The sequence below is a fragment of the Lagopus leucura genome, unplaced genomic scaffold, assembly GCF_019238085.1.
Source record: "Lagopus leucura isolate 7727_CA_CO unplaced genomic scaffold, USGS_WTPT01 Super-Scaffold_100050, whole genome shotgun sequence".
Classification (NCBI taxonomy): domain Eukaryota; kingdom Metazoa; phylum Chordata; class Aves; order Galliformes; family Phasianidae; genus Lagopus; species Lagopus leucura.
In genome coordinates, this window is record NW_024962296.1 from 1,044,950 (window position 1) to 1,054,211 (window position 9,262).

General features: G+C 48.5%; 1 long non-coding RNA gene across 1 annotated transcript; it reads left to right on the forward strand.

The window, feature by feature from the left end:
* The first annotated feature begins 3,180 nt into the window (after positions 1–3,180).
* On the forward strand, positions 3,181–8,565 carry LOC122187718. The gene is made up of 3 exons (XR_006181392.1): positions 3,181–3,209; positions 5,851–6,100; positions 7,039–8,565. It is a non-coding gene; the product is annotated as an uncharacterized LOC122187718 (long non-coding RNA).
* Positions 8,566–9,262: the final 697 nt, after the last annotated feature.

Here is a 9,262-nt window from a genome sequence, read left to right on the forward strand (position 1 = left end):
CCGCAGCCTTCTCTTCTCCAGGCTCAACAAGCCCAACTCCCTCAGCCTGTCCTCATAGGGGAGGTGCTCCAGCCCCCTGATCATCTTAGTCGCCCTCCTCTGGACCCTTTCCAAAATCTCTATGTCTTTCTTGTACTGAGGGCTCCACACCTGGACACAGTACTCCAGATGGGGCCTCACAAGAGCCAAGTAGAGAGGGACAATCACCTCCCTGTCCCTGCTGACCACCCCTCTCCTGATGGAGCCCAGAATCCCATTTGCCTTTCGAGCTGCCAGAGCGCACTGCTGGCTCATGTTCAGTCTCTCGTCCATCAGGACCCCCAGGTCCTTCTCTGCCGAGCTGCTCTCAAGGACCACTCCTCCCAGCCTGTACAGGTGCCTGGGGTTCCTCCGGCCCAAATGCAAAACCTTGCACTTTGCCATGTTGAACCTCATCAGGTTCACCCGAGCCCAGCCCTCCAGCCTGTCGAGGTCCCTCTGAATGGCATCCCTTCCTTCCACCGTATCAACCGCACCACTCAGCTTGGTGTCGTCAGCAAACTTGCTGAGGGTGCACTCAATTCCCTCATCGATGTCAATACAACACCTAAACGTTTCTTGGACACCTGCAGGGCTGGTCCCTGCGCAGCCTGTTCCAATGCCTGACCATCTCTTGGAGAAGAAGTATTTCCTAATGTCCGACCTGCATCAGAACCAACATCCCGTTGTGTTCCAGAGTGCAGTGTGAGGTGGGTTTCTTGTACAAGTGAATCTATTCATTCACAACAATACAAACCCACATCAGTTTGCTTTTCAGCACACCCGTGGGGTTGCTCGTGCTCTCAGGGCTGCTGCTTCCCACTGCTTCTTTCTGAAACATTATTCTTTGTTCCTACTGAACTCAGGGCCACTATCCAGGAAAATTTGTTCCATTTTCCAGCTGTCTGAAATAGGGCCTTTCTGCTGCAGATTTTCTTGCCATATCAGAGATTCCCTCTCCCTTCAGGCTTTTTATTGCTAAAGCAGGCTAGAAATGCTCCTGCTGCATCCTGCTGCATACAGGTGTGTGGATCAGTGTTGGTGCAGGTATCTTATGCTGTGCACTGGTGAAAGTGCTGCAGATGTGTTGTGGGTTATAACATGCACTCAGTTTCATGGTGCATTCCCACAAAGAACAACAGGACTGACAGCCAGAGACGCACTAATGAAATCACATGGAGCACTTGCCAAGCAGAGGGCGATTTTGTTCCTAGGCACTAAAGGACGATGACAAACAACATGCCAGCTGCTACATTAATAGGTTTTATTTTGCCACAAATCTTACAGCACACTCTGCAGCTTGCCATGCCTTTGCCACACTAAACCACCCTGCAGGACGTTGCTCACATCATGTTCACATATGCTGTCCTTTCTGATAAATCTGCCAGGCAATGGAGCAGGATAGGGATGTCAGGGCTGAACTGACCAGGAGGCACAGACTGCTTCAGTCAGGAGGAATGGCACCATGACTGCTGTTATATCTGGCTGCTGGCTGTCGGAATCTGCACTGTGTGTAATTTGGTGTAGCTCACATCTGCATGCAGGTTACTATTTTCTTGTGCTTGTAACTGTGATTACAGTGCTCAGACTTTGCAACTCGTTTGAGTACCTGGGTAGAATGTCACCTGTTGAGGTTGCTCAGAGCTCCCACTATAAATCCCGATTTCTAATACAGTCGTGTGTCTCTGCAGCAGTCCCTGTGCAGACTTGTTGCTGGCTCACACCTGCTGGCACTTCACAAAGATGCAGGTGAGCGTCTTGATTAAGCAGGTGAGCTGGAAGATGCTTTCCCCATCATTTCTTGCAGGCTGTCTCATTGTCATCTTCTGTCTGACATACCTGATTGTTTTTGCTGGGCTGCAGTTGTGCAGAAATGGCCGTGGCAATAATTCTTCCACTCTCCTTAAACCTTCCAGATGCCATTGATGGACTTTTCACTGCTGGGCAGAAGGCATTTGAATGATTGTTGTGAAGTACCTTCTGTAGAGACTGCCTGCAGGTTTGGAAGGCAGCTGGATAGCATCATGCATTCGTAATCTGATGACCTTTTCCCCTCGGGGCCATTTCCTCACATCTCAAACAGCTTGGCAACACTCAGAAAGTATCTGACGGTTCAGTACTGTTGTGTAATGGAAGTTTTTCTCGTTACATTTCACACATTGACTGATTTTATCTCAAGAGTAATCACAACAGCTAGAAATGATGGGAAGCCTCAGAAGAGAGTTGGATTAATACCTGAAGGCAGTTTCCTCTGGAAGTGAACTTTCCTTTGAGGCATGGAGCAGCGCTGCTGCTGTGGCTGCTGCACTGGGGCTGCAGGAAAGTCCCTCTGTGCAGACAAGGCTTGTTCTGGGAACGTGGAAAGAACACAGAGCTTTCTCTGTGCCATCCTTCTTATCCTCAAGGATGGTGGGAAATCCTTTATCATGTATAGTAATTGTCTTGATATCCAATAAAGAGAGTAATGGCAAATGCTTCCTTGCCAAACAGTGAGTATTGCAGGCAGACAGCTGGGTTACTTTCCACCTTTGCATGAGCCCAAGAAGCACGGCGTACATTCGGAGATACCCGAGCACACAGGGCTGGCACTTGCTTTTCAGAAGTGCCCTCCTGACAGGCACTTGAATGCTCAGACACCATGTGAAATGTACACAGGGCATCAGTGGGACGAGCTGCACAACTCACACCTCCAACACATCTCTTTTCACTTGCAGTATTTGTAACTGGCAGCGGTTTCCTATTGTGCACTTTTGCTTTAGGAATGACTTTTAAAATACCAAGTGTTTGTTCCATAGGGACCTTTTCCTCTGCTTCTGCTTGCCCTCTGAGTACACGAAGGAGGCTGATGTCAGTAGCAGCTTCTATGGCCCTGCATGCACAGCAGCACAAGCTATTCTACTTTTACTCCTTCAGACAGTATAACTTTCAGAGCTCTTCATTTTATCTTATATGGCTAACTTAATGAATTCATTAGGGGCATTGTAGTGGCAATGCTCAGTCACAGCCTGAAACAGTGATGGAGCACCTGGTGGGAAGGCAGGACCAACCCAGGGGAGCTCAGGTGCAAGTAGTGCTGAGCGATGAAGGGGTGGAGGCAGGATGCACCCCTTCCCAACCCTCATTTAAGGGTTGGCAGTGGAGGTGAGGGCATTTCTTGCTGGAGGTTTCTGCTTATTTGAGGCCTTCCAAAGGTAAGCAGCTTTTTTTCCTTTATTTCTGTATTTGTGGCTGCTGCATTTGGGCTTGTTTTCACTTGCTGTAGCCAAGAACTTTGCCATGCTGCTATTATCATCCTATTACAGTCTTACAGGCATTAATAATAGTTAAGGAGATTTAAATCCATGGTGATGTTGGGCAGGCTGCAGGGGTGTGCAGATGTCATCTCCCCTGTATTCCTGGAGGAGTTTTGGATGCTCAGTAGCAGCGATGCCAGTGTTGAGGAACGCACCCAGAGCACCCCTGTCTGGAGTTAATGTAGTTCCCCACATCTTGCAAGACACAGAGCTGGGAGAAAACCAGAGTGCCTGAGCACTCATCTGCTGCCCTGCTCTTGGCTGCTGCTAGATACAGCTCATGACTTTAAAACCAGTTGTTTGCGAAGAAGTCCTGTGCCATGCCCTGCAGGGTGAGCAGGGCCTCGTGCTGCAGTTGCTGGCTAATGCATGACCTCACTGCTGTGAGGTGGTTGTGTTCACTCTCTCAGGTCAGGGTGTCTCAAAGCAGCACATGTTCCACGGTGCCCAGAGGCAGCTGCTGTTTTACTTCACGACAATGTCAATTATCACCCACAGCACTCCTGTGAGGAGTAAAATGGCATTGACAAAAGATGCAATTACTTGGCTGTTTGCTTCCTTAGTCCTCTGCTCCTATCAGCATCTGGCTGTTTCTCTGGTGATGCCTTTAAACCACGTGTGTGACAGCTGCACTGCATTGAAAGACACAGCTTTCCCCACTTGGATGTGCAGGAGGAGATGTGCTGTTGCAGAGATGTTCTGGCCCTCGTAGCTCTGCTGAAGAAGCTAAATAGAGGGTTGTGTTCTTTCCAGTGGAGGTTGGAGGTGCAATGTTGATCTCAGCCCCCATCTCTCAGATAGCTGGAGTGTCAAGCACTGGGTAGAATTGCTGTAAGTGTGCTGGCTCTTGCTGTGCTCCTGATGACACCTCTGCTTCATGTCCAAGTGCTCAGGCATTTGGAGCTGGCAGTGCCAGCCCAGCTCTCAGAGGTGTCCCCTAGCAGCTGCTGCCTGGGGCTGCTTGCAGGAGCTGAGGGCGCAGCCCGGCCTGTGCTGGCAGAGGCTGATGGTCTGCCCAGAGCAAATTGTTCTGCACCGCTGCTGTCACCTGATGTGTCCTTAGAATGACATCTGATTTGGGGAGACAAAACTAACAACAAACAACAGCAACAAAAAACTTTTGTGATTAGCTTTTTTCTTAGAATGTGTGCTAATGATGATTTTGGGTGCATCCCATCTTGTCTCTGGGAAGCGCTGGAGTAACTTCTGTGTCTATGCATTGGAAATAACGATGTTGCATAATCAAAGCTATTCTGTGAATCTCTCAACTTCTTTAAATTGTCAGCTTAAGGAAAAGTGGAAGAATCTGGTAGCTGAAACTCCTTGTTTTGATTGCTTTGTAACAGCAGACTTGGGGAATTCATTCCAGGACAAGTTTATAGCCTACATTCATGTTCTTACACTGTCAAAATGAGTGGAAATACCACCCCTCCCAGCCCCTCAAGTTTATAAATATCCTGGGAGAGGTTTTTATCCTTTGGAACTGTGGCAGTCTGCATGCTTTAACCTTGCAGACTGCTGTTCAACCACAGGTTGTGTGCTGCTGTCCCAGCAGCTGGGGCTGGGTCCATGCAGTCAGTCTGCACGTGGGCTGGAGGTTGTTGGGTGCTAGGCAGTCATTTGCAAAGCCCTCACACCTTTGCATCGTCCCTGTCTGATGTTTATAGCACTGTTTTACTGAGCCAGAAGGCTTTCCTGTTACGTATGCCCTGTGTCATTCCTTCCATTGTTGCATGCTCCATTTGGCATTTCCTCATTTATGTATGGCACAGGGAAGGGATTGTGTACTGCGTGGTGATACTGCTTACATCTCCTCCTTTGTTCTAGGCATGTAACTACATATGGATTTGGGCCTTCACAAACCATTTGGTTACTGTAGGTTGCTTTAGGTTACGCTTGCTCCTGCCTTAGCCTACCTGCATGGTTTAGTTTAGATTTTGGCAAGACCTTTGTCTGGTCAGCTGGCTTTTGTGTTTGAGACCATCCTGTCTCTTGTCTTGAGTTACTGTGAGCCCTCCCTTCTTCCTGACTGCACTTACAGTAGCAGGGGTACATTTATCAAATGTTTGTGTATTCACACAATTAAACCACAGATTTTGGTTCGTTACTTTCATCTCTTGGCTTCCCTTACCAGAATGCAGGCGTGTAGACACAAATACATGGTAGTGGAGGGCTTGTTGCACAGGGCACTTTTGATCTAAGCATAGCAGGGTAAGCCATCTGTGGAATGGCCTTTGTCAGCCAAATTGTGCTACCAGTTGGCATAGTGAATATGTATGCAGTACTCTGCAGGACCAAACTCATACATTCAGATTGCCTTATGTGAGCTTATATATGCAATTCAGCTCCACAAAAAGAAAAAAATTGCATGCATTCCTTATGCACAAAAAAAAAAAAAAAGTTGCTTGTTCATAGTGGCACTTACAGCTTGCAGGGAAAGCTGATATCCTCCTCAATTATGAGACCTGAAAACCTAATTAAAATGTGTTTATAGTATCAAGTGATGCATTTCTGCCCCTATTGCTCTCTTTTAACACAGGTAATTGGCTGCAGAAGCAATCACAGTTCTTGTAATACAAAACAGCAAAATGCTGCGTAAGCCTTGGTGAGAGGAATGTGAGACAGCACTCTGTAGCAAACCCCATTATGGATCTTGGGATGGTTTTGGATGCTGTGCCAAGGCAGAACCCACCTTCAACAAACGTGGCGTAAGAAGCAGACAGCAGTTTTTCTTGAAGCCAAAGGCGATGATGGCTGTGAACACGCCATAGGCCATGTCAGCACATATGGTGAGATTAGCTTTCCTCTCACCTTGGAATAAGCTACAGCTCTGCTCATTTTGTCATCTGAGTTCACACAGACAGTGAATTTACATTAAGCAACAGCAAAATGGTTTTAAGTTGAAGGAGGGAAGATTTGGGCTGGGTGTCAAGGGGAAGTTCTTTCCTATGAGAGTGGTGAGGTGCTGGAACAGCTGCCCAGAGAGGCTGTGGATGCCCTGTCCACCCCTGGAGATGTTCAAGGCCAGATTGGATGGGGCCCTGGGCAGCCTGGGCTGGTATTAAACGTGGAGGTTGGTGGCCCTGCCTGTGGCTGGGGGTTGGAGATTCGTGATCCTTGAAGTCCCTTCCAACAACAAACCATTCTGTGATTCTAAAAAAAAAAAAAAAATACGGGCTGTAAGGAACAGAATGTTCAAAGGTGACTATTGCTGGTATGAGAAGGTGGAACTCTTGCCTTAGTAACTCTTAGTTGTGTTAGTCTTATAGGAGGAGCACAAGTATAAACTACAGGATGAGTGTTCTTAAAGGAAGCTCTCATTCATGTATGTAAATGGGTCAGCTGGGGCACAGATGTTTGAGCAGAGGTGATTGAATTGCACAGGAACACAATCCCCAGCCTCGTTTGTCAAAACAGTGCCAGATGTGAATCAGGAATTGACCCTAGAGGTACAGTTACTAGGATGTTGTGTTGCTGCTGTGCTGTGTGAAGGGATGATGGCCACTGTGTTTTTAATTCTGGAATTCCTTTTATGGCAACTTCTACTGTAAATGCTGTGGTCCTTTTCCCTTTCTGTACATGTGAAATCCAGGCTGTCGTAAGAAAATCTTTGGTTTTGTTGGCCAGGGAAGCTTTTTGGTTAATTCCTGGGTCAGAGAACAAGAGAAAATAAAGTGTTATTCATTTAGTAGTCAAATAAGTTTCCTCTTTCACCTCTTTGCAACAGGATGAGGCAACAAGAGAGTTAAATCCACGCGAATGAAAATGAAAGCGATGCACACCTGACTGGGGGCTGTCCTTATCCAGCCACAGGCAGAAGGCAAGCCAAGAAGAGAGGAAAGGACGTGGCAACAAGAGAGTTAAATCCACGCCTTCCAGTTAAGAAATCTGCAGACACTTGCTCTGAAGCTCTGATGCTCTCCCCATGCCATGGTGCCCACCGCGTTCTCCAGGCGCCGCTCTGGGCTCGGCAGTTCTCAGCCGCTGCCTCCTTTATTACCGCGCTGCAGACGCCCCACGGCCTCGTGTGATGCTTCCCACCTGCTGCACGCAATGGTTCAGCACTGAAGCACACAGCAACACCAATGAGATCCTTCCTAGACTCGTAACTCCCAGCAGGACGGGTTTCCTCTTACGGCTGCAGGATTGTTTCCGTGCTGTAAGCGGCGCAGCTGAAGGAGAGGCAATGAATGGCGGTGCTGTGAAATCCACTCCACTTGTCTGTTAGCTTGCTGTCTCCGTTTCCTCGTCGCAGGTAAACTGGGATCTTCAGAGCTTACCACAGAGGTATTTAGAGACTGCAAATGGGGACACGTTAAATCAGCCACACCTGTGCTTCTTTTGGGTTATTTGATTGTTTCCTGCAGCTTGGGGAGCATCTTCCCACCACACAGAACCCTCAGCAGTGGTCTGGATGAGCTTAAGCTTTCTTTACAGCCTTCTCTACATATATGGGGCAGTGATTTCCACCTATCCAGCCATGAGGTCCCTGCAGCAAACAGAAGCATTGTGGGAGGATGCATTTGTTCATGGCTTGTTCTGGGTCACTTGTCTGTCTTGTCTCTACCAGTGTGCCATCCTGGAATTACCTGCACTACGTGACTGCAGAAATGCCTACTGTAGCACTGGTCATGCTACTCCGAGTATTTTCGGAGAGGTTTTGGCTGTGCCATTGTGCCTTGAATACAGCCCTGGCCCAGAACAAGGGTTTTAGGCACAGTGCCATCACAAAATGAGCATCTTCTGAGATGCAGTGGCTACACAGTACAAAGCCGTGTACTGGAGCTGCAGCCAAGTCATCGTTTGCCCTCCTCTGGTCCTCTGAAGTCCAACACCACCAGTTTCAGAGGGCCACAGCAGGGAACATCTCCCTCTATAAATCCAATGGAAGATGACACCTGTGAACTCAGCTGAGCTGTGTGCCTGGTGAGTGGCAGAAGAAGACACCCACAGTCATTGACTTCCTGCCAGCGGTGTCCTTCAGTGGGGAAAAGCTGATGGTTCACACACTATGCTGAAGGGACACCTGTTGGTTTTCTTCCCTGCTGTCTATCGGGGTGCATCGGGATTTCCTCCAAGTGCAGCAACAGCAGCTCACAGAGAGCCAATGGGAAGGTGGTGGTTGGGATCTGCTTCTTCAACAAGGAGTGTTGTGGTTTGTTCTTTGTTTTCTTTGTTAACATCCTCAAAAGGGCAACCAAGAGCTAGGAGTTGTATTTTGTTCTGCTGAAGTAAATGCATTTATGCTCTGTGACTCAAATTCTGCTGACTGCTTAAATGGCTTTATGTTCTAATTAGTCAAATGTAACGAATGGGTTGTTGAATATGCAGCTTATCCTTCTGCTCGGACTTATTCCTGCTTTTCTGCAGTACGTGGCAAACCTTACAAATAATTCTGTAACTCTCCAACATCAAATTGCTACAGACAAACGTTGCTGTGCAGCCTTTTGGTGTGTAAGCTTGGGCAGGACCTGTTTAAAGGCAAAACTGCTCTGACTTCCTCTGCATCTGTCAAAACCTGAGCTCCACATTGCACAAGTTGCAAGCATGGGGAGAAACACAGAGCACAGTGCTGTGCTCTGGTTCAGCTAAAAGTGATTCACAGTTTGCGAGTCACACTGACTGCTGTGAAGCTCGAGTGATATTTCAGCATTAAAACCCCTCCCACTCACCACCACCAAAAAAAAAACCACCACGCTCTTTTGCTATACACAACCCTCAGCCCCCAACGCCCCAGCTATGCCGTCCCCTCGCACAGCCCGCACTGGGCTGCCGGCCCAGCACCCGCAGCTGCCCTGTCGGGGCCGCGGCTGCAGGCGGGGCGGTGCGGGGCTGCCGGGGAGGCGGCTGCAGCACGAGTGCCTTCCTGTGAGCAGAAGGCTCGGCTTCTTCTCTGCGATGCTCTGCTGGCAGGACGGGTCTTTGCAGAGCTGCTGCTCTTCTGCCGGCGC